We start from the raw sequence: 24590 nt of genomic DNA on the forward strand, positions 1-24590 counted from the left end.
AACACTGCACTTCCCTTCATATTTATCCCATATCTTCAGCTTTGTCTGCCTGGAAATATTTGCCTCTATCTGCTTGTGACAACAGCGGCAGTAACACCTATCACTGAGTGGCAAATATAGCATTTGCAAGACCCACCCATTAACAGCGCTGTCAGTATATGAAAGCATATTATTGGCCATTGTGCCTAGTACGCACTGCACAAGAGATAATAAAACAGACAACAAAGAGAGACCAGCTACTTATTTAGGGTTGGATCATATGATTTCTTTCCATTCAGTCTTCTTCCAACAGAGAAAGATTTTCTTTGCTGATGATTTTTTTACCTCCAGGGGAGAAAACATTCTCCAATTGGAAAAAAATTGTTCTCTTGCAAAGAAAGCACAAGGGGGTCATAGGATCCAATCCAGATACACAAATCAAAGCCTTTCCTAAGTTGGCGAGCCAACAATGACACTGGCTTAAACAGCACTTTGGAAAGACCCATATACCAGTAGAATCCTCCTCGTTAAGCAAGGCCTGTATGTAACTCTGTGGGCTGGAAATGTCCCTGTCAGTTATAGATCTTATAGGTCACTCTTCCCTCTGCCTCTGACCTCAATGAACTCTCATCTGGCCATTAACCATAGTAATTAATTTTTCAGTTTTGAGTAGTTATAGCTATGAATGGGGCATTTCTGATTTGCATTTTCAGTTAGTTAATAGCAAAGAACATTTGCCCCTAATATGGAACAGCAGCAAAAATAGTTTTACTGGTTAAGAGAGGCAGCTTCTAAACTGGAGATGCGGAGGGGGGGGGGTTGATTCCCCCCTCCCCCTCCACATGCAGCCAGCTGGGTGAACTTGGGCTAGTCACAGTTCATCTCAGACCCAACTACCTCACAGGATGTCTTTTGCAGGAGAAGAAGGGAAGGCGATTGTAAGCCACTTTGAGACTCCTTTGAGAAGTCAAAAGCAAGGTATGAAAACCAACTCTTCTTCTCCTGAACTTGGCAGTGTTTTCTAAAATTGAAACCTGTAAGTGAAAGAAAGCACACAACCCTTCCTGGCCCTTGGGCTCATTCTGTACATGTCGGATAATGCACTTTAGAAGTAGATTCTTTGATTCCATATTTGTGAATACAACCACAAATACTGAGGAAAGTTGGAAAACTCTGAATCTCAAAATAAGGTATGGACCACTCCAAATCATACACACACACACACACACACTGCAGGGGACTCTGCCTTCCAAGAGAACTGGGAGCCAACTTCAGCCTCCTTCCTGAAACAAATAAAAGCAAATAGAAGTCCCAAGAGTCACAGTTTCCTGTTGAGGTTACTCAAGGACAGGAAAGCAAAATGCTATAGCCCAGTTCAGTCAATGATTGAGTCAACGATAGTGACGGGAACTGAGGTACCTCGAATTAAGTAGGAGAATGAGGACTTACTGATCCGTAAATTGGCACAGCTATTTGTCACAGAGAGTTGTAATGATGACAATTGTATTTCCTAAGGATGGGGAGGGAGAAGACTAATATGATTCTCCAGAGAGCACTACTTTTGTTTCAACAAAATCTGTTTTAAAGAAATCTCCTACCTTGCAGTTAGTGGGGCAGCTCTAGATTTAAGGACCCCATTTTGTCAAGTGGACGACCTCAATCCAGAGTACTTCCCTGCAGAGCAAGGGAGAAGTTGCCCTGGGTTGACTCTTTCATTTCTTAAAAAACATTATTTTAGTGTTCTTCAGTTAACACCTTTGATATGCTTTTACTAAAGAAATAACCTATTTGCAGGCATGCCAAATCTCAACAAATCTCAGAAGCTAAGCAGGGCAGACCCCAGCAAGTATTTGGAAGGGAGACCTCCAAGGATTTGGGTGGTAGTCCCTCCCCAAAACACTAGGGGTCATGACATGGAGGCAGGCAATGGCAAACCACCCCTAAGCATCCTTTGCCTGATTGTCACACAGCCCTGTGAGGTAGGTGAGGTTGAGAGAGCTCTGAGAGAAGTGTGACTGACCTAAGGTCACCCAGCTGGCTGCATGTGGAGGAGGAGTGGGGAATCAACCCTGGTTCTCCAGATTAGAGGCTGCTACTCTTAACCTCTACACCAAGTGTGTTTTTATTACCAAGTGGTAATGAGTGGTAATATGGCCCTGACCTGGAGAGTCCCGGCTAGCCCAGTCTCATGTGACATGAGAGACTAAGCAGGGTCAACCCTAGTAAGTATAGTATTTGGATCAGAGACCACCAAGGAATACCATTGTCACAGCATAGAGGCACGCTATAGCAAGCCACCTCTGAACCTCTCTTCCCTTGGCATAAATCGGCTGTGATTTGACAGGAAATAGTGGCATTCTGAACAAGTGGGAAGATTGCCTCAAATTATAGTCATTGCTAGGACTGTAAGCGTGCCATCATAGATTCAAAACTACTGGGGTGTTTCTAGGGTTGCCAGCTCTGGGATGGGAAATACCTGGAGACTTTAAAGGTAGAGCCAGGAATGGGTGGGATTTAGGGTGCAGAGGGATCCCCAATGGCATATAATGCTATGGAGTCCACCCACCCAAGCAGCCATTTTCTCCAGGGGAACTGATCTCTGTTGCCTGGAGTTGAGCTATAATTCCTCAGCTCCCACTTGAGGGATCCTCAGCTCCCACTTGAGGATGGCCAACCCTACCCTTGCAGTACTTGGGAAACAGCTCTGGAATCTAGATGCTCTACTTTAATTTTTATTCCATGTCATGGTGGCATCAAAGGGGCTATCTAACAGAACCTGTGACATCTGAACAACCACATCACACAAACTGATAAGAGCTTTTAAAAAATATCCCACTTTTCACTATCCTAAGGAGTCCCATGATGGTTTACCAACACTTTCCCCCTTCTGCTCCCCACAACAGATACCCTGTGAGGTAGTTGGGGCTGAGAGAACTCTAACAAAACTGCTCTGTGGGAACAGCCCTTAGAGAACTGTGACTGGCCCAAGGTGGCTTCATGTGGTGGGGATCAAACTTGGTGCTCCAGTTTAGAGGCTGCCTCTCCCAGGGGCATGCTGGCAGGAGCTCATGGGAATTGTAGTCCATGGGCATCTAGAGAGCCACAGTTTGGCCACCCTTGCTTGCTCACTAGCTGGTGGGGAAACTATTAATCCACCTCTGGATATTTTTGTACACTGGGTGGGGGGGGATGGCAACGCAGAACTATTGGAATCATAGCTCTGCCTTTGGGTAACACTTCAAAGAACCTCAGCAGATGATACACTAGAGTATCTAATTCTTTTTCATATAGATTTCTGGCTGCTTCTTGAAAGTCCACACCCCCATTGGAGACTTCTTCTACAATATCTGTTTGTTTAACTAATGAGCTCTTGCCTGCAGGGTCCGAAAGTATTCTTAATGTGCTGTTGAAGAAAAAAAGGCTGCAAGGCTAAGTGGCAATGAATGGGAATTGTTTCTTCCAGCTGAGCCTTAGTGGAAAACCACAGTGGGGCATTTCATCATATGCTGACATGAGATCTCCAGTCATTTGTGGATAATTCCTGAAAGATTTTTCTTTTCTAAAATTAGGAGCAAAAAGATAAACACTGCATATATAGTTAATCAGTAGGGGAGATTTTCAAAGCAACAATTCTCTCTCATCCTTAAGTATTTATTTTATCTCCCAATGGGCCAGTTAGACACAAATAAGCAAAAACCTTGATTTTAATGGACCGAGCGCTCTTTAGTATGTATTGTTGGTGTCAGCCACTTCTAGGTGCATTTTGACAGCCTGGTTTGCTAAGCCCTTTGATCCTCCTGTGAAGCCCAAGGCTCTTCATGCACAAAGGATTAGACTCAACCAACTTTTCTGTTGACTTTTCAACTTTTTCTTTGACCATGAAAAAAAGGATATGCTAGGTACTTTGGCACCTACATCAACAAACGCCTCAAGATGGCCAAACAAGACAAAGCATTTAATTTCAAGTCCCATTGGAGTTTCCTCAACCCTGATCACATCACTGCAAATGTTACTTGGGGGAAACAATGTGTACATATACACCAGGACCCTATCCAGCTCCGAGCTGCAATGCAGAAGGAGGAGGAATCTCTGCCTTTCCCATCTCCCATGCTGTTTTCCCAAGCACAAATGCTCCTGGGATGTTATTTCCCAAACAACACCTCTGTTAAGTCTGTGGGTTCAACAGCGGTCAAGGACACTGGAAGTTTTTTATTAAGACCCCAGCACAGTACAAGTAGAGCTGAGAACTGAACCTCCCAAACAACCCCACTTATAGACACAAGCCACACTATAGGTCTTCCTGCTAGCAGACAGGATCTAGCTGTGCATTGGTCCATTTTGTGCTAGCTAGGATCTGTCTTAGACATCAAGCTTGGTCCTCGGCAGGACTACAGACACAACAACTCCCGGCTGTTTCAGGAAACAGCTTGTGGAGGAAGGCTGAGGTACCTTTTGCTCTCCTGTCAGGTTCCTGAGGTAAATCCCAACACAAGTCAGGCATCCCATCTACTTTGGTCCTGAGACATGGGCTGTGGGAAAGAGGAGGAGTGAGTGGGGTGGAGCAAATAAGCTGACCGAATGCCGCCCACTGGACTCATCCGGCTATGCCAGACCCATTAGGATGCCTTTAATAATTGTGCCCTCAGCAGTACAGAATTAGTTGTGCTGGTCTCTGGACCTTGGCCAAGATCTTCCATTCTAAACAATCATTAAAAGCACAGGAGAGGTGTCCCATATTGAATCTGTCTGCCCTTGTTAAGCCATTCCAGTGACACCATTTTGTGGTCCCGACAGCTAAATCAACAGCGCTGACTAGGGAAGGAAATTTGCAACCGCTCCACTTATTATTCAACCAAGGTTTGACGTGCACTCCTAAAACACAGTGTGTCACTGGGCATAGAAGAAACACTTTTAAAAAACAGCTTCAATTACGCAAATGAAGTACGCACTCATCAACCCCAAGGGTAATGGTGATGACTGCTGACCTTTGACAACAACTCTATTGTTTTACAAAATGGAGGGAGAGGATCGGGCTATGTTGCCAAAAATTGTATCAGTTGAACAAACACACAAGCACAGGCACTCTGTTGCCGGTCAATAAGATTTACTGAATGGGAAGGAAAAATAAGCATTAGTGCTCCCACTGTGCTAAATTGTCCAAATATAATTGATAAATACTAATCCCAGCACTCGAGAATTGCATCACCGTTAGGCTCTCTCAGAGTTGGCAGGCCCTTAGGAGTGCCCAACACCAACTGGGTTAGACTACCATGAAGCAGTGGCCATCCAATGGCAGCAAATAGTTGCTGCTTCTTCCCTTTACTCTTTGGGGAGAAGCAAAGCAAAGAAGACATACAATAAGGCACCTCTTCCTGACTTCTTTACCATTGAGAAACTCCTGAAACATTCTTCAGGCTTCCAGAAACCCCAGAAGAGGAGCAATAGTGTGGAATATGGTTGAGAAGTATCACTGTGTACACACCCATCCAGGGACCCTCCCCTTTCTACCCCCTCTAGACCCATCACTAGAGATTTTGGGAGGGGGAAACAGGTCACCCAATAAATGTTCAACAAATGTTAAAAAGCTATTAAAAATAATTAACACCCACCCATTTGGGAAACCCTTCCAGGGCCATCAAGAAACCAGTGTTTCATAAAACTTTGGTTGAAAAAGTCTGCATTAAGGTACAGGAGGGCCAAATTCCTGCCATTGTGTCTAGTGCCTAGGTTTGAAGCCTCAGTATTCAAAAACAGCTGGGGAAGGTGACAACATAAATATACTCCATTTTCTCCCCATCTTCTCTGACTGTCATTTAATTACAGAATCATGGGATTGTAGTGTTGGAAGGGGCCATACAGTCCACTTAGTCCAACCCCCCACTCAATGCAGGATCAGCTTAAAGTACCCATGATAAGTATCTGCCCAGCTGGTACCTATATCCTACGTCTACCATACCCTAGGCAAGGGCTCATGCATGTACTGCTTGGAGTCATAAGGAAGACTTGAAGGTGCAGAAGAAGAAAGGAACAAAATGGTTGGTTGGATGAGTGGTTGGATGGATGATTACCCCCATCTTCACTCTCAGTCCATGTGGCATCACTTACATCACTGATATTGAATTTTCCCCAGCATAAATGATTGAAAAGGAGGAAATACCAAAACTCTAGTCCAGCTAACAGTTTCAACTTCAGGTTCATGGCAAGTGAAGGATGAAAGAGCCCTGCTGGATCAGATGAAAGCTACATATAAATCAACTTTTTATTTGCAATAGTGGCCAGCTAAGAAGTTCCCCTGGCCGGATATGAGAGCCAAAGCCTTCCCTTGTTGTTGTGTGTCTGATCTCTTCTGGTGTTATAAGATCTACTGGCCACTGGATGTGGAATTTCTACTTATGCATTCTATTCACTTCTCAGACCTAAAGGTACCCATGCAGTAAGGAGGGAGTTGGACCCTTAACTCCCTCCTTACTGTAGAGTTTAGCTGCTGGAATACCCTGATCTCACAGCATGAATAAACTCTTGGTAGAAGTTCAAGACAGTTCATTAATTGTCAGACATCGATTTATGGAAGTCCATTGTAACTCACTGGTTTACCTAAGAAATGTCATACTGCCATCTGCAATAGGGGTTCCTACAGTGGGTTACATTTATAGCCCGTCACTCTCTGTAGACTCGAGACAGGTTTAACAATTTTAAAATATATATTAAAATTAAATAACCTCTTCCCTGCCCTTCCAGGAAACTGAAACCCCAGTTTCCTGGGTTTGAGAAAGCCTGCTTTAGTTGGAGCAGCTAAAACATACGCACACATCTTGTTTTATTTTATGAAGCTCTATAGAAGAAGGCCAAGGACTGAATAAATAATGAAAGAGAAATACAGTCAGGAGAGTAAAGGAAGAAAGTCAAGTAGAGGATTCTCCCTCAGGAGTTCCTTGCCATGGACAGAACCATACAATTCTCTTTTGGAGGAGGATGCAAAGTCCCTTTTGTTAAATGATGAACAAAGGGCTTCCTTATCTTTTAATTTTCATTTATTCAACATTTACATTTTCAGCTGGGTCCTGAGCAGTTCCCATTGCTCTCCTGGGCATTTTTTTAAATGTATCAAAATGATTTCTAGTATGAAGAAAAAGCAGTTACATGATTCATCAAGACAGGAACCAAAATAATAAAATTAGATAGCACTGAACAAAATTAGGCAGATCCTACGTTTTCACAAACAGTAATTGAACAGAGGACAATACTTGTCCACTTCCCCTCGGACGGAAGGGGAGGGACTGCCACTCAGATGTAGATTTGCCAGATTCGGTCTCTGCTCTTCACTTTTGGGCATACCCAGGCCTGGAGCAGGACCGAAAGGTCAGTCTCTGGAAAATCACCAGAAAGACAGGGTTTCCTGCAATGCGCTGATCTCAAAGAAATTCCACTCCAGGTCCATCCTACACAGCATTGTATAATCTTCTGCTAACAATGGAATATGTACATAGCTATAAGCTTCTGCAAACTATTCTGTCCATTGACATGCATGGTAAAATCTCTATTTGATCTGTAAAAACTAAATAAAAAGCTATAGCCTGCTCAGGAGAAAGATAGGAGCACTGAGTGATCTAGCACAGAGAGAAGCAAGCCTTGTGTCTGTCACTACTTCTCCCAGATCCTTGGAGGTCTCTCAGAATTCTCTCAACCACACCTACTTCACAAGGTGCCTGTTGTGAGGAGAGGATGGGAAGGATGTAATTTGCTTTGAGATTGCTGAGGGCAGAGAAGAAGTGGAGTATAAATTCTATGCTACTTCTACTACTATGCAGGTTTCAAAGATGATAACTTTATACCATGCATACTCTTTTCACCTTGCATAGCCCTTCAGCAGAGTCATCTAGTTAGAAGACGGCAGCTGCTGTTGACAGGCAATCTTTGTTAACCACTAGTCTCAAAGTTCAGAAACAAGCATGAGGTTACTGGAATTCAGTTGCAAAAAATAAAACCAGAGGCTACTTCTGATAACTGTGATGATGAAGAGTTGGTTCTTATATGCCGCTTTTCTCTACCAGGGGCCATTCCGCACACATAAGATAATGCACTTTCAATGTTCTTTGGCAGCTGGATTTTCCTGTGCAGAACAGGAAAATCTACTTCTAAAGTGCATTACCTATTGTGTGCAGAATAGCCCAGGGGGAGTTTCAAAGCAGCTTACAATCACCTTCCCTTCCTCTCCCCACAACAGACATAAGGTGAGGGAGGTGAGGCTGAGAGAGCCCTGATATTACTGCTCAGTCAGAATAGCTCTATCAGGCCTGTGACAAGCCAAGCTGTGCTAGAAATTTTGCACACAGGAAGTCCACTCTGTGTGGATGTGTAATATTGTGTTGAGGAAAGAAGCATCACAAGAATAAAACATTTTGGTTAGGTGCCTCAGCTTATACGTGAGTATATACAGTACTTTCCTGGGAACCCTTGGCCTAAGGGAGTTTCCCAGCTTCAAAACGCTTTCTTTCCATAGCAATGCCATTGCCCAAACATTTTCCTCCTCCTTCCATAACAATACCGGAGCCCGAGCATTTCATGAAGACCCGTCGAAGATGCCAGTAACTTGAGCTGCCACTCCTTCTCTTCTCTGAAAGATCCATTCCACCAAATAACTTTGCACCTTTGACGCTGCAGTTCTCTTTAATAGCTTCATAAAATTCAATTTGCAGAATGCCAAACTGCAATAGAAGCTAGACCGCATTAGGTGGATTGATTTGCCTTTCACACAAATTATCAGGAACGATCCGGCCATCGCTGACATTTCCACACAACACAAGAGTCTGAAGCATTTTTTCACACTATTTAGTGACCTCTCATACACTTCAGTTCAGATAACATTTCAAACGCCCATTATTCATGTCTCGCTTGAGAACCGGCTGTCCGATAATGTGCTCGCCCTCTGCTTTAAACAGCCCTTCATTCCAGCTGTTTTCTCTTTAAACCCCTTCAGAAATGGGAAAGCCAGCCTCAACACACTGCTGTTGTCCAACCCATTGTGACCCCATGGACAGTGATCCTCCAGGCCTCCCTGTCCTCTACCATTCCCTGGAGTCCATTTAAGCTCACACCAACTGCTTCATTGACTCCATCCAGCCACCGCATTTTCTGCCATCCCCTCTTCTTTTGCCCTCGATCGCTCGCAGCATTAGGCTCTTCTCCAGGAAGTCCTTCCTTCTCATGAAGTGGCCAAAGTATCTGCGTTTCATCTTCAGGATCTGGCCTTCTAAGGAGCAGTCAGGGCTGATCTCCTCTAGGACTGAGCAGTTTGTTCACCTTGCAGTCCAAGGGAATCGCAAGAGTCTTCTCCAGCACCACAGTTCAAAAGCCTCAATTCTTTGATGCTCGGCCTTCCTTATGGTCCAACTTTCACAGCCATACATTGCAACTGGGAACACCATAGCCTTACCCAGACACACTTTTTAGGATGCTGTCTAGATTTGCCATAGCTTTCCTCCCCAGGAGCAAGCGTCTTTTAATTTCATTGCTGCAGTCCCCATCTGCAGTGATCTTGGAGCCCAGGAAAATAAAATCTGTCACTACCTCCATTTCTTCCCTCAATACATATGGTCACACAATTCCATCCATCTCCCTGCTATCAGTCTCCCCCATGGCAAGCCCCATCCCATTCAGTCACCAGTGTAAAATCAGAGTCCAGGGGCACCTTTAAGACCAACAAAGATTTATTCAAGGCGTGAGCTTTCGAGTGCAAGCACTCTTCCTCAGACTATGAACTGACCATCATAACAGTAGGAATATATAAGCAAAAGTTAATCCTGTAACATTAGAAAACTGTGTCATAATCCTACAAGAGATCAGCTTCATCAGCAGCTAAACTGGCCATTGCAGAGCCAACCATATTGGCTTTTGAAGTGTGTAAAGGACAGAAATACCTAGGCCTTGTTTCCTAGGAAATAGAAAATGCATGCTTTTCTTATAAATAGCCACTTTTCCTCCCCATTAACTTTCAGAACAAACAGAACTTTCTCCCAAATGTATCTCAGTTTCTGTCTGACAATGAGGAATTATTTTTTCTTTTTCAGTAGAGTAGCATCTATTTGTGGGTGTAGACCAGCCTTTCTCAACTTTTGTTGCCATTGAGACACCCCTGAAATATGTTTCAGGCTTTGAGAAGCCCCCAAAGTGATGAGATTGTGCAGAATATGGTTGAGAAGCAGAGCTGTGAACACGCCCACCTGAGGCTCCTCCCCTCCAGGCCCATCATTGGCCATTTTGGGAGGGGTGGGTAAGTCAACATGACCATATATGGTCATATCACACAAAAATGTTTAACCCATTTTTAAAAAATTAATTAACTCTCACCCATTTGGGGAACCCTTCCAGGGCCATCAGGAAACCCCAGGATTTCATGAAACCCTGGTTGAAAAAGCTTCATGAAGACAGTCAAGCTAATTAATGGGTCCATAGCAAGAAATTCTTAAAACCTGGACAAAGGGGAAGCAAAGTAGTCCACTGTACTACATTCTCTTACCCTCTCAACTTTTGCATCATACATTGGAGAAATCCCAGGCCTTCTCCACAAGATGAAGCTGAAGGAATATCACTGGAGATAGAGGCAAGGCAAAGTCAGCTCCTCCAAATTTTATATTAAGTAGATATGTAGAAAGGGATCAAGAATCAGAAGAAGACTCACATGCACAGAACAACAAGAATTAGTTCTTATGGGCTACAGATAGTTTGTTGCGTAGTCTATGAAGAGGAAGTTTCATAGAGACAAGCAAGGGCAGAGATCAATCACAGTAGAAGGGGTGCAGCGAGGCTAAAAGCTCAGAAAAGTACATGGCCCAAGAACTCTATGGGTCACTAAAACTATGCAGCAATTCAAGGCAGACCAGCTCTTTAAAGGGGCTGTGGTGGAGTGTGGCTAAAGATGTCGTCCTGAGAGGGTGGCAGGGCATCTGCTCTGCTATCTCTGAAGCCTGACAGGGGTCAATTGTGCAAGCAATTGGCAGAAAAGAGGAGGGGTACGCAAACCTCACCTCACCTTTCTACCCAGGAAGTTCTTGGGGCCGTCTCCAATCCTTTAGGGAGTATATCTCCCTGGATTATAGGCTGTCAGCGTTCCAGGTCCAGAGGACGACTGCCATTTTCTACCTCGGACTTTCTTTTCTTTCTTTAATCTTAAAGTATCTGCTTCAACCCTACATGATGATTTACCACAAATGAACGCTTTGAACTGAGGGGAGGACTTCGGCTGAGTTCCAAAACATCATTTACTGCAAGTATCTCTCGCTTTTTTTTTCTCCGTCTCTCTTCCTGCATCAAAGCCCTTTGTTTCCCCCCTCCTCTTACTCTGCTCTGCCTGAAGCCACCTCGTTAAGAGGCAGGCTAATTCTCCTAACTAAGCAGAAGAAGGATTCAAATCAACTCGAATTAATTGGCAAAAGCTCTTATTGTAATTGTTTTGGTTTTCGGAGATAGAGATAAGAGCAGTGAATGTGAAAATCTCACGAGAACTTTGTGCCAGTACGAGAATCCCTGCCTTAACCGGCTTCAATACGTCACATGCCTGTGCCGGAACATTAGAGGATAAAACAGAGGACCTCTACTGGCCACTTGTAAAATTGTTTGGGGCCGGGTTTTTTTAAAGTCAAAATCATGTCTATGTTAAAAAGATTGGCTCATCTAATAGAGATACAAACCCAAGATTACAAAGTATTCTTAGATGGATTGATCAAAAATATCTCCAAGGAGATCCAAGATGGCAAGGAAGAAGTCTTCAATAAGAATGATGGATCAATAACAGTGACTGATGACAGCTTTAAACAAGGTGGAAAACCAACAGCAGAAGAGAAATCTGAAATTCATATCTTCAAGGAGATCCAAGATGCCAAGGAAGACGTCTTTAACAGGAATAATGGATCAATAACAGTGGCTGATGACAGCTCTAAACAAGGTGGAAAACCAACAGTAGAAGAGAAATCTGAAATTCTGGAGACGGAAAATGGGATGCCGGAGTTCTGCAGCCCAGATAAGGACACCCTTTTTAAAAAGACATACAGCCATCTCAAAGCAAGAGTGTACAAAAATCAATCAAAAGAAATATGGATCTGCAGTGAAAGTAACCGATTTAAAGGATCTCTCTGGGGAAAAAATTGTATTGATACTGGAGTCCAGGAGGTGCAACGGCCTCAAGATTTATCGATGCATATTTTGCGGGAAAGAGTACAACTGCACTTTCTACGCCAAAGGCCAATGGGACAGAATATAATTTTACGGGAACGACAAGATGTAGCAAGCCTCGAGATGAGACCCCCTTAAGAAGACCGAAAGCTCATATTGTTTTATGTTTAATGTTATACCGTATTCTATATTTCCATTTTTATGAAAAAGGGGAAGCAGTGTCTCTTTCGCTCTTGTTTTTTTTTTTTTGTCTCTTTTCTTTTATAGGCATATAGGTAATATAATCATTAGTGCTGAAAATGTAAAATGGGGTTCTCCCCCCTTATTTTTTCTTTCTTCTATTAGTGAATTGTCCTAGGACTAAAGCCTACACTGAGGATGGTTCTTAGAATGGGTCAAGCAAAAATTGTTTTGTAGATGTATTAGAACCAAGGATAAGGAGAAGCTATAGAAGACTGAAAGCTTATATTGTTCTATGTTTAATGTTAAGCATTTAATCTAAACCTGGAAATCTTATTATTCTCTGTATTAACAACATATACTGTATCCTATATTGCTATTTTTATGAAAAAGGGGAAGCAGTGCCTTTTTTCTCTCTTGTTTCTTTTTCTTAGTAGGCATATAGGTAATATAATCGTTAGCGTTGGAAATATAAAATGGGGCTTTCCCCTCTTATTATTTTTTTTATTGGTGTATTGTTATAGGGCCAAAGCTTATATTGATCTGTAGAAAATGCAAAGCTCTCAACTTATACCTGTCAGGATGGCTCTTAGAATGGGCCAAGTATAAATGGTTTGTAGATGTATCTGTATTAAGGATAAGGAGAAATTATGAAATCCTTTTGTAATTTTTTTTCTTTGTACATCTTTAAGGCAAAGCCCTACTTTCCTCTCCCTTTATCAGGGTATTGATACAGGGCCAAAACTAATACTGTGCTATAAGAAATGTTTAATGTTAAGCATCTAACTCAAACCTAGAAATATCTGCTAGGATAGCTCTCAGATTGTATCAAGCAGTTAATGTGAGGTCTATGATCTCTCAAGTAAGTTGATTAATAATAACTTTTCTTTTGTATATCTAAACAGGCTTTTTTTTTTTAATGTAGTGGAAATGTGGATGGCTCTTAGACTCATGGCTCTTAGAGTTTTGGGCAAAAGTTTATATCACTGTGGAGTCAATGTGGGGTCGTATATTCTCAAATGATGACTATATTTCTATCTTTATGAAAATAAAAAAAATCATTATAAAAAAAAAAAAAAAAAAAAAAGGGGCTGTGGTCAAGTCGTTAATTGATGTTATGAAAATGCTTAAGCTAAGATGGGAAGCCAAGGGAGACATTTAAATGAACAATTCAGACATAGTGAATCAGTACTGTGCTTGGAACAGCATTTAGGAGGACCAGATTCAAACCCCATTCAACTGTGAAGCTCACCTGGTGGCCACTAACTGTTGCATGGCCCTTCCTGCTTCACTCTGTTGTTGCAAAACTAGAATAGAGAGGTGAATAAAAATGCATAGGCTAATATGTAGACTGCAGTCCAAACTTGTGACCAGATGGTCATAGCATAACTGGGGGAGGGGGGATAAAGGGAAGGGGGCACAGTTATTGCCTTAAAGGCTATAGAACTGAATTGTGGGAGAATGTGGAATGACAGGATGGTTTCCAGATGAGGGAATGGGTTAATCAAGTCCATTAATCGGAAAGGAAACAGTTTTGGAAAGGGCAGGTAGAAAATAATTCTAATAATCAGTGACACACCATTTTTTAAAATGGTTTCAAATTGGAAAAAAATTATTTTCAAAAGAGGAAGGCATTCCCCAGGAGACCATAGAACAGGTCATGTTTCCTCTGGGAGCTGCAGAGAGAAATCGATGGGGGGGGGAGAGGTAGGTGCAGCTTTATGGAGATCCAGCAGCAAATGAAGCAATCCATGCTCCATAAATCAAGTAGCAAAGGGTCTCAAGCCAAACTGAGGTTCTTAGTGCAAAAGCCCTATGAATGTCTATTCCAAAATAAGCCCATACATTCAACATGGTTTATTCCAAAGTAATTAGGCTACGGTTGCCGCCTTGCTCTGTTGACCACCTTTGTATTGGCTATTTCCGCCTCCCCCTGCAGCCAGATTTGTGGTGTGGTGCTATATCAACACATGCAATAGTACCATCAGGGACAAAGCAAGCTGAACAGCCACCCTAGGTGTGATTCAACTTAACATATAAGTGCCTATGAACTTGCAAAGTCTTGTGTTCTAAAAGTATTGCAAAACTGTTTATCTGCCACTTCATTGATGGTCAGTCCTGGCAAATGTTTGATCTTATGCAATTCTTTTTTGAATAATATTGGAGTGGTGGTGGTTGTTCTCTTAACCCTAGGAAATCGAGTTGCCAGCTCTAGGTTGAGAAAAATCTGGAGACTTCAGGGGTGGAGCTAGAAGTGTGAGTAATTTGAGGCAGGGAGGAACCTCAGTGGAATATAAGTCCACCCTCCAAATCAGTAGTTCTCTCCATGGGGTCAGATATTTATTTTTATTTTATTTATTCATATTTATATACCGCCCTCCCTGAAGGCTCAGAGCGGTTTACATATAACTGAAACTACACATTAAACCATACATATAATAACATTAATATTGTTGTTGTTGTTATGTGCGAAGTCGTGTCCGACCCATCGCGACCCCATGGACAATGATCCTCCAGGCCTTCCTGTCCTCTACCATTCCCTGGAGTCCTTTTAAGTTTGTACCTACTGCTTCAGTGACTCCATCCATCCACCTCATTCTCTGTCGTCCCCTTCTTCTTTTGCCCTCGATCACTCCCAGCATTAGGCTCTTCTCCAGGGAGTCCTTCCTTCTCATGAGGTGGCCAAAGTATTTGAGTTTCATCTTCAGGATCTGGCCTTCTAAAGAGCAGTCAGGGCTGATCTCCTCTAGGACTGACCGGTTTGTTCGCCTTGCAGTCCAAGGGACTCGCAAGAGTCTTCTCCAGCACCAGAGTTCAAAAGCCTCAATTCTTTGACGCTCGGCCTTCCTTATGGTCCAACTTTCGCAGCCATACATTGCAACTGGGAATACCATAGCCTTGACTAAACACACTTTTGTTGGTAGGGTGATGTCTCTGCTTTTTAGGATGCTGTCTAGATTTGCCATAGCTTTCCTCCCTAGGAGCAAGCGTCTTTTAATTTCTTTGCTGCAGTCCCCATCTGCAGTGATCTTGGAGCCGAGGAAAATAAAATCTGTCACTATCTCCATTTCTTCCCCATCTATTTGCCAGGAATTGAGAGGGCCGGATGCCATGATCTTTGTTTTCTTGATGTTGAGTTTCAAGCCAACTTTTGCACTCTCCTCCTTCACCCGCATCAACAGGCTCTTTAGTTCCTCTTCACTTTCTGCCATTAGAGTGGTATCATCTGCATATCTGAACATTAATATTATTAATTGATAAACTGGGTGACAGGATAACATAACAGTATATCATCACATAAACAGTGGTAACTCAAACAGGTCCAGGAGTCTTAGTGGGTTTCTGGTGGGAGGGGGGCAGGGGCCCTGCAGATGTTGGTTGGTTGGCCTGGCCTCAGCCAAACGCCTGATGGAAGAGCTCCCTTTTGCAGGCCCTGCGGAACTGTTTTAGTCCCGTAAGGGCCCTGATCTCCTCTGGGAGCTCCTTCCACCAGGTGGGGGCCAGGACAGAGAATGCTCTGGCCCTGGTTGAGGCCAGGCGGACCAGTAGCCAGTTGGTGGCGGCAGAGCGTAAAGCTCTTTTGGGGACATAGGCAGGGAGGCGGTCCCTCAGGTATGTTGCCTGGAGATGAGCTATAATTCCAGGGCCTCCCCAGGCCCCTCTTGGAGACTGGCATCCCTAATAGGAAATCTAAATAAGTAAACATACACAAGCTGCAAACTAAAATGTCAGATGGACTGAGGAATGCTTCCAACAACATAGGATTATATCAAGTTGCTGGCTTGCAACATTCAGCACAGTTCTTTTTAAAACATCATTTCAGCTGCACACTTCACCTTTTTAAAGCAATCCATCAGCTATATCATTAGAACTGCAGGACATCTTCTTTTTCTAACCTTCAATGGCATTAGCAGAGTTTCATTAGCTGCATAGCCCCTTGCTTGCAAATAATATTCTCACGGTTACAGATAACAAGATTAAGAGGAACTGAAATGTTTAGAATAATCTCTCTTCTGACAAAATAGCAACACGTGACCAACTTCTAGAAGAGGATTAAGGTGAGACTGACTTGCTCACGAACCTTTGGTGAATGTTGAAGATAAACAAGATCTTGAAGCCCCAAATCCAAATGAGCAACCTGTTGTCTTGTGCCACCCCTGGCTCATCCCAGCCTGGCTGTTTTCTCCTGTCCTGGAATTGCATTGGCTCATCTGAGGTCTAGCCCAAGCAGTCCCCCTACTGCTCACTTTACACTTCAGAGAGGCTGTTCTTATCTGTGTTCTTGTGCAGGATGCATAACAATCCTCTAGTGAGTTAGCACCTGCATGTTAGATAGTCAGGCTGTCTCCTGTTTTGGCACTCTGCTAGATCAAACGTGGTTACTGCTGGAAAATGGACTTCCTGCATGAATTTGGACAATAAAATCAGAGTCCATGGACATTTGGAGGGCCGCAGTAGAGAAAGAAGATCATAGTCTGACAAAGAGTGCTTGCACTCGGAAGCATACGCCCTGAATAAATCTGAATAAAGTCTTAAAGGTGCTACGGGACTCTACTCCCCACCCCCATGGACCCCTTAGAATTTCGAAACTCGAGTTCAAGTTAAGAAGCGGGTGCCTAGACACCAGGGAAATCCAAAAATTTTGTTCTAAAAATATTGCAAAACATCTTCAGCTGTTGCTTCACTGGAGGTTCGCATTAACTGTTTGAGGTCCCGGCACCAAGAGTGGTTTAAGGATTCATGGGGACCATAGCATCTGAGCCAGTTTAAGGATTCCTGGGGCCCTAGCAGAGTACAATTGCAGTGGGCGTAGTCAAACTAGGGAGAGAGAGGCCCCCCACAGTGGAAAGGGGTATTACTTCAAATGCCCTTAAAGAGGGTAAGGGGGGAGGAGGAAGGCTACAGCCCTGATCCATGCGGATGAGGCACCACACGGGACCAGCGGCACGTGCTACATGGATAAACTGGCCCTGCCTGGCACATATGAAATGTCACTATCTCCGCAAGTGACAATCAACACTGAAAAGATGGGATGGAGAAACTTGCAGCATGGAGAGGCTGGATTTATGAACATGGTACAAAAGCTCCCATTAGATTATAAGTATCCTCCTAGATTTAAAAAATAAATGCAAATTACCATTTTTTTTTGTATTGTAAGAGGCCTCTTCAGTTTGCTACAACTTGGAGCTTTGGCGCGTCTTCATCAGGCACTAGGTTTTAGGTGAGTAATTATACAGAGTTACTCCAAATGTAAACCCAATTATTTCAATGGATTTAGATTGCAGTAACTCAGAGCCTCTTGTGGAGTGGAGTGGTAAGGCAGCAGACATGCAGTCTGAAAGCTCTGCCCATGAGGCTGGGAGTTCGATCCCAGCAGCTGGCTCCAGGATGACTCAGCCTTCCATCCATCCAAAGTCAGTAAAATAAGTACCCAGCTTGCTGGGGAGTAAACGGTAATGACTGGGGAAGGCACTGGCAAACCACAGGGCTTCACTCCAAGGGTCAGACATGACTCGGTGCTTGCACAGGGGATACCTTTACCCTTAACTCTGCATAGGCTTGCACTGCATGTGTTCCATGGTGAAAAGAGGAGGAAAAGATGCGAGGCTGCTACTGTCCATGTCTGTAGTTCTCAAGAAAGCTTATCCTGGGTGTTTTGTAGAAAGGTGGTGAGGATTTAAGGTTGCCAGCTCTGGGTTGGGAAATACCTGGAGACTTTGGGGGTGGAGCCAGGAGTAGGGAGGATTTGGGACAGGGAGGAACCTTGGTGTTGTATAATACTATTGAGCCCACCCTCCAAGGCAGCCATTTTCTCCAGGGAAACTGATATCTTTAGTGTTGAGATGACCTGTAATTCCGATGAGGATTGTACAATTTAGCTCCCATTCCGGGGCCTAGTTAAAGTATGCCTGCAATGAAGTTCTCATTATATGTGTTTATACAAGTCATTTTAAAGAAAGTGTTGCCTTTAAACAAATGTGCTCCTGTAAAGGGACACTGGGAGGAAAGGCGTGAATATTCCAGAATCATTTTGTCTTCAGCAAGACAGCATCCTGTCTGCCAAGCAAGATTAATAGGCTTTTGACGCTTAACACAAGAAATATCAATTAAAAGCATCTCACAGCTACCTTTTCCAAGTGCCTTTTTATAGCTGCTCTTTCCAATAAACGTTGAAATTCTGAATTCTTCTGCGAGAACATAAATTGGCAGATTTATTCCAGCGATAACACTTGGTATCCATTAATTACTCGGAGAGTTATAAAAGTGGGTGAGTGTGAGGGGGAAGGAGCACTAGCACCAGAAGCAAATTAGTAGAAGCTTATTGATTTTTCTTTTAATTCTATCTATACATAAATCACTTATGACATGTCTGGGGGAAGGATGAAATGGCTTGCCAAGCTACTGATGCATTCAGAGGTTGCACTAAAATAATAATCCTTCACATAAGCACCGGGGGATATTTAAAACCTCCAGCTTCTTCCCATCCTAAATGTGCCTTCAGTGGTGTACTTATCACGCTGAAATACTGCATTTTTATACGCTTGAATGATGATGCCTATCGGGCGCATCAAAAGCCGCAGACTTTCAGCAGGGTGCATTAATGCTTCAAAACCCCCAAGACTGGTTCAGCGGTGGCCAACCGGTGAGTGATGAGAATAGGGTGAACCAGCTGGTAGGCCAGGGGGATTGTGTAAAAAGATAACGCTAGGCCAGCATGCTGTAGACTTTTTGACTGTGGTTTTCAGGCAGAGAGTTCGGTTCATGTTAAGAGCCATAGAAATGAAAAACTGAACACTTTCGGCCCTCCCTTGCCAGTCACAGTAGCTTCCGCTATTCAAAGCTGTCTAACAAACATGGGGGGGGAGAACAGTATCAGTATTCCTTCCGCTAAATCCATGTAATTAATATGGGGTGTGTGTCAGAAATTGAAAACATTCTGTAGTATTGGAGGTGCTGCCTGAAAACACACACACACACACACAAACCATCAGCCCATCAAGGGCAGGATAATTTACTCAGACTGGCAGTGGTTCTCCAGGGACTCAGGTAGATGTCCTTCCAGTCACTTACCCCCTGGTCCCAGAGAGCAAGCAACCAAGATGTTTACAGGGCCGTCCAACAATTAAAGAGTAAAGTAAATAATATGTCAGTCCAGGTGACAGAGATCACATTCCCTGGGGGAAATGGCTGCTTTGGAGTAGGATTCCATAGCAGCATACCTCATTGAGGTCCCTCCCTGCCCCAAATCCCACCCACTTTTGGCTCTAGTACCAGTTTGACAGCCTAGCACATGTAGCATGTGCTATGGGCCCCTCACTTTCAGGGGCCCTGCAATTGCCTCCCCTGCCCCTGTCATTTACCTTCCAGGGCTGAGAGGAGAAAGATAAAAGAAGCCCATGGGACTGCAGCCCTCTCCAAACTAGTTTCTATGGTGGTTGATACAGGACAAAACAGCCTGTCCTGCCTTGTGACCTTCAGCTTCTGATTGGATGTAGTGGGGTAGGGGGTGGGGATTGTTTTAATTTTAATGAAGACTATACTAAATTCTAAGGCCTCTTGTGGCGCAGAGTGGTAAGGCAGCAGACATGAAGTCTGAAAGCTCTGCCCATGAGGCTGGGAATTTGATCCAAGCAGCCGGCTCAAGGTTAACTCAGCCTTCCATCCTTCCGAGATCGGTAAAATGAGTACCCAGCTTGCTGGGGGGTAAACGGTAATGACTGGGGAAGGCACTGGCAAACCACCCCGTATTGAGTCTGCCATGAAAATGCTAGAGGGCATCACCCCAAGGGTCAGACATGACCCAGTGCTTGCACAGGGGATACCTTTATACTAAATTCTAATTGGGCTAACTCAGGGGTAGTCAACCTGTGGTCCTCCAGATGTTCATGGACTACAATTCCCATGAGCCCCTGCCAGTGTTTTCTGGCAGGGGCTCATGGGAATTGTAGTAGTCCATGAACATCTGGAGGACCACAGGTTGACTACCCCTGGGCTAACTGACAATCACTGAGGATTAGCCTAATTATTAAACTGTACAGACAAGCTCGGTAGATGGGATTCTAATAATGATTACATCTATAGATGTTGCACATACAAAGTAATGCAAAGCATCATGGTCATGATGTCATCGCTAAGGAATGACATGGTTGTTAAAGTATGATGGGCAGGCCATTGGTATCTGACCAACACCTTTAATTTGAAAGAGAGGTCACTTCGGAGCTCTAATATACAAAGCCAAATGTCTTGTCATCTAATTAGTGATGTGCATGAGTAGATTAATGATATTCAAACCCCAAAGTATTAAGGAACAAAAACAAAACAAAAAGAAAAAAATGCTTTGTGTTAGAGCAAAAACTTATTGATGTTGGTTTTCTGACTTAGCTTGTGAGAAACAGTCTTCAGATCAAAGAATCTTAATTCCATATGATCGTTTTTACAAGTTATAAAGTAGTTTATTTATTTATATTGGAATTGGAACCTAATTGGCCATGCAATTTAGACACTACCGTAATTCATATTATCATTTTGTTAATTTTTATGCATGGTTTTTGGAGGATTTTTCTTGATTTTCTGTGACAAATTAGGCATAGAGTCTTTTGTAAAATGGGCAAATGGGCAGCGCTCCACTATTAAATTTATAGCCAGTAATGATACAGAACAAATACCTTTTTTAGGCTCTTTGGTTTTGCTTTCTGATAAGGGCTCTAAGTGTTTCCTCCTATAGAAAACCATTGGATAGGAATATACTTCTAAACTTTAGATCCTACCACCTGTTACATCTTAAAAGAAACTTACCTTTTGTGACAAAAGAATTAATATGAGCCAGGAATCTTATAACACATCTGCAGGTACCTTAGAGGAGGCTTTTGAAACCCTGGGGTTTCTTGACAGCCCTAGAAGGATTTCCTAAATGGATGGCAATTAATTAATTTTTAATATATTTTTAAAAATTGTTCAGCATTTATTGGGTGATATGGCCATATCACCCAATATACCACCGAGCCTCTTGTGGCACAGACTGGTAAGGCAGCAGATATGCTGTCTGAAGCTGTCTGCCTATGAGGTTGGGAGTTCAATCCCAGCAGCAGGCTCAAGGTTGACTCAGCCTGCCATCCTTCCGAGGTCGGTAAAATGAGTACCCAGCTTGCTGGGGGGTAAACGGTAATGACTCGGGAATGCACTGGCAAACCACCCTGTATTGAGTCTGCCATGACAATGCTAGGTGTCACTCCAAGGGTCAGACATGATCCGGTGCTTGCACAGGGGATACCTTTACCTTATGGCCATATATGATCATGTCAACCCAACCACCCCTCCTAAAATGACCAATGATGGACTGGAGTGGGTGGGAAAGTGGAAAGGTCTCAAGTGGGCATGTACACAGCTATATTTCCCAATCAGATTCTACACTGTGAGGTTTCTTGAAGCCTAAAGAATGTTTCAAGGGTTTCTCAACAGTAAAAAAGTTGAGAAAGGCTGCCTTAGGGAATTCACTTGTTGAATGGGGTTACCCAACTGAAATAATTAAAGGTCTTCACAGATAGTAAGAGCTCTTCCTAAGGGCAATTTTCAATGAGGTTGATGCCAGGTGTTTGGACTTGGATGCCAAAAAAAAAAAAAAAAAAAGGAGGCTATCCTGTCCTTTCAATTTCAGGGTCCTTTCACCTCTCTGATGCAACTCTTAATAAAAAGAAAAGTCTCAGACACAGACTTACAATATATATTTTTTAAATTATTCAGAAGAGAATAATGCTAGGTCATAAGAAGAAACCCATAATATTCAGTCAAGCAAAAAAAGGAAATACACAAGAAAGAGACCACTTCTCTGTTGCAATAAAAAGAAAACTTACTAACCACCATGGAGCAGAGACACCGGCCAATTGCATTCCTAGCTTCTGGGGAAACAACCTTGAGCCTGTTGCATTCCACAAGACTGACACTGCTGGGAAAGGGTTTCCTTTTCTAACACCCTGCCAATAGGCATCAGGTGTAGGTGCTGATCTTCCTCTCCTCCACATCAGCAGTTTTTCTTTACAGGTGTCATCATTCAGCCTGAAAGAGCCTAGAGAGTAATTTCTTGTTTTCTGAGTCTCTTTCCTCTTCTTCTCCATTCTTCCAGCCTGCAACATGGTAGATACAGAAATACCTCCAGCATCTCTCCCCATCCAACTATGTAGATTAGAGTAGGAACCTTCTATTTACCGGTTTTAGTATGGAATTAACTTTACTAATAAATAGTTTCTATATTAGTTAAGTGAAACTTTGGAGAATGTACTTTTCTTTGTTTGTTGTTTTCTGACCACATGCATTCAGGTGCATGCTGCACTTATCAGCCAGAGTAGTCACTCAGCTAACTTTCAGGATACTAAGACTTTACCACAAGTCTACCAATTAATATCCTTCAGTTGGGTTGGGAGAGAGTGACTGGGGAGGGGGGCCCATGGCCCCAGGATCACAGCCCCTGCTTCTAGTCCGATGTCTAGGCGCTATGCCACAGTGGCGCCTGACATTTCATCTGAACGGCTGCAGTGGCCACTGTCTGCCCAAGGCATTTCCCCATCTCCCACTGCTAACCATTCAGGATTTCAAAGTCAAACTTTATTGCACTAGGCCATTGCAAAATCATTCAGGATTTCATCTTATACACATTAAAGGTAAAGGTATCCCCTGTGCAAGCACTGGGTCATGTCTGACCCTTGGGGTGACGCCCTCTAGTGTTTTCTTGGCAGACTCAATATGGGGTGGTTTGCCAGTGCCTTCCCCAGTCATTACCGTTTTACCCCCCAGCAAGCTGGGTACTCATTTTACCGACCTCGGAAGGATGGAAGGCTGAGTCAACCTTGAGCCGGCTGTTGGGCTAGAACTCCCAGACTCATGGACAGAGCTTCAGACAGCATGTCAGCTGCCTTACCACCCTGCGCCACCAGAGCAATTAAAGCACTGCAGAAGACAAGTGCACTGTCAATGCAAACCTATGCCATTCTCATTTTTCATTTCTTTTAATGTGTCTATATTCATATAAATGTTTTAAGTCAACCCTAGAGGTAAGAGCTACTCCATTTCCATCTCCCTTTCTTTGTTACAGGGACTATAGAGTTCTTTCCAAACAGATCCAAGGGTGTGCTTTTTATAGGGAGCAGGGCCATTCAGAGCGTCGGATGTAAAATTGCTTTGGGAGGCAGCCAGATCGGAGATAGCGTAATTTAATTTGTTGCAGCCAAGGCACATATTGCAATGCTACAAAGCAGCAGCATTGGCAGAGTTTTGTTTTGTTTTTAAAACGATGTTAAGAGAAATAGTCACAAACAATTGTAGATTTTATATTAGCATACAACGTATCTCGTCGAGGAGTTAACACAAAATCAGAGGGATGGCCAGCACACGTACTACAAAACTCCCATTTGCTGAACTGCTTCCGGTCTGCTTCTGTCACACTGTGCATGACCAAGAAACAGAGAACTCAGCACTTTATATGCAGTCATGTCACAAAGACTTCTCTCTTCCTTTGCTGAACAGGTTTTTGCCTTAGCTCAGCAAGCAGAACCCCTGGGTGGGCTTGAATTTTGACATCCATAACCAATGGAAATGTGAGAAATATCTTGGAAGAAAGTCATTTGTGGGCAGCAAATTGGCTCCAAAGTCCCTGTTCCATATGTAAAGAACATTTCAACTTGTGTAAGAGGAAGAAATAAACTCATCGTACAGTCATAGAGTAGGAAGGGGCCATGCAGGCCATCTAGTCCAATCCCCTGCTCACAGCAGGATCAGCCTAAAGCATCCATGATAAGTATCTGTCCAGCCACTGCTTGAAGACTGCCAGTTTTCCATTCCGACTGCAGACTCTCATGATGCTTCTCACATGGTTCTGGAAGGTCCTGGGATAGGATCTTTGGGAGAGCACAAAAATGGCAGTGTGAATTCCCTATGTTGAATCCTGATGAACATTTCTGTAAGTCTTGCAGGCAACACAATTTCCCTGCCTATATCCTCCCTTGGCTGCCCAAATTGCCACCCTCAAATCCTGTTCCTGAAGGAGAGAGGACACGGGAACAGGATCTAAGGATGCCACAGAGGTGGGGGACTCATGTTCTGCGAGCAGAAAACCGTGTGTTCACTGAGATATCACCTCTGGATTTGAATCACTGGATCTAATGGTAGAACAATTCTAGTAATCAACTATTGATGCCAGTATCCCTGCAGTTAGACTACCACAACCAAATAGGTAACACGTCTCAGGGTACTAAAATTTTGATAGCATAGTT

General features: G+C 43.4%; 1 long non-coding RNA gene across 1 annotated transcript; it reads right to left on the reverse strand.

Moving 5' to 3' along the window:
* Nucleotides 1-6998: 6998 nt before the first annotated feature.
* LOC143821026 (uncharacterized) lies at nucleotides 6999-22307 on the reverse strand. Its single transcript, XR_013225641.1, has 2 exons — nucleotides 22183-22307; nucleotides 6999-7095 (listed from the first exon to the last, which is right to left on the reverse strand). It is a non-coding gene; the product is annotated as an uncharacterized LOC143821026 (long non-coding RNA).
* Nucleotides 22308-24590: the final 2283 nt, after the last annotated feature.

Source organism: Paroedura picta, chromosome 11 (assembly GCF_049243985.1).
Source record: "Paroedura picta isolate Pp20150507F chromosome 11, Ppicta_v3.0, whole genome shotgun sequence".
Lineage (NCBI taxonomy): Eukaryota > Metazoa > Chordata > Lepidosauria > Squamata > Gekkonidae > Paroedura > Paroedura picta.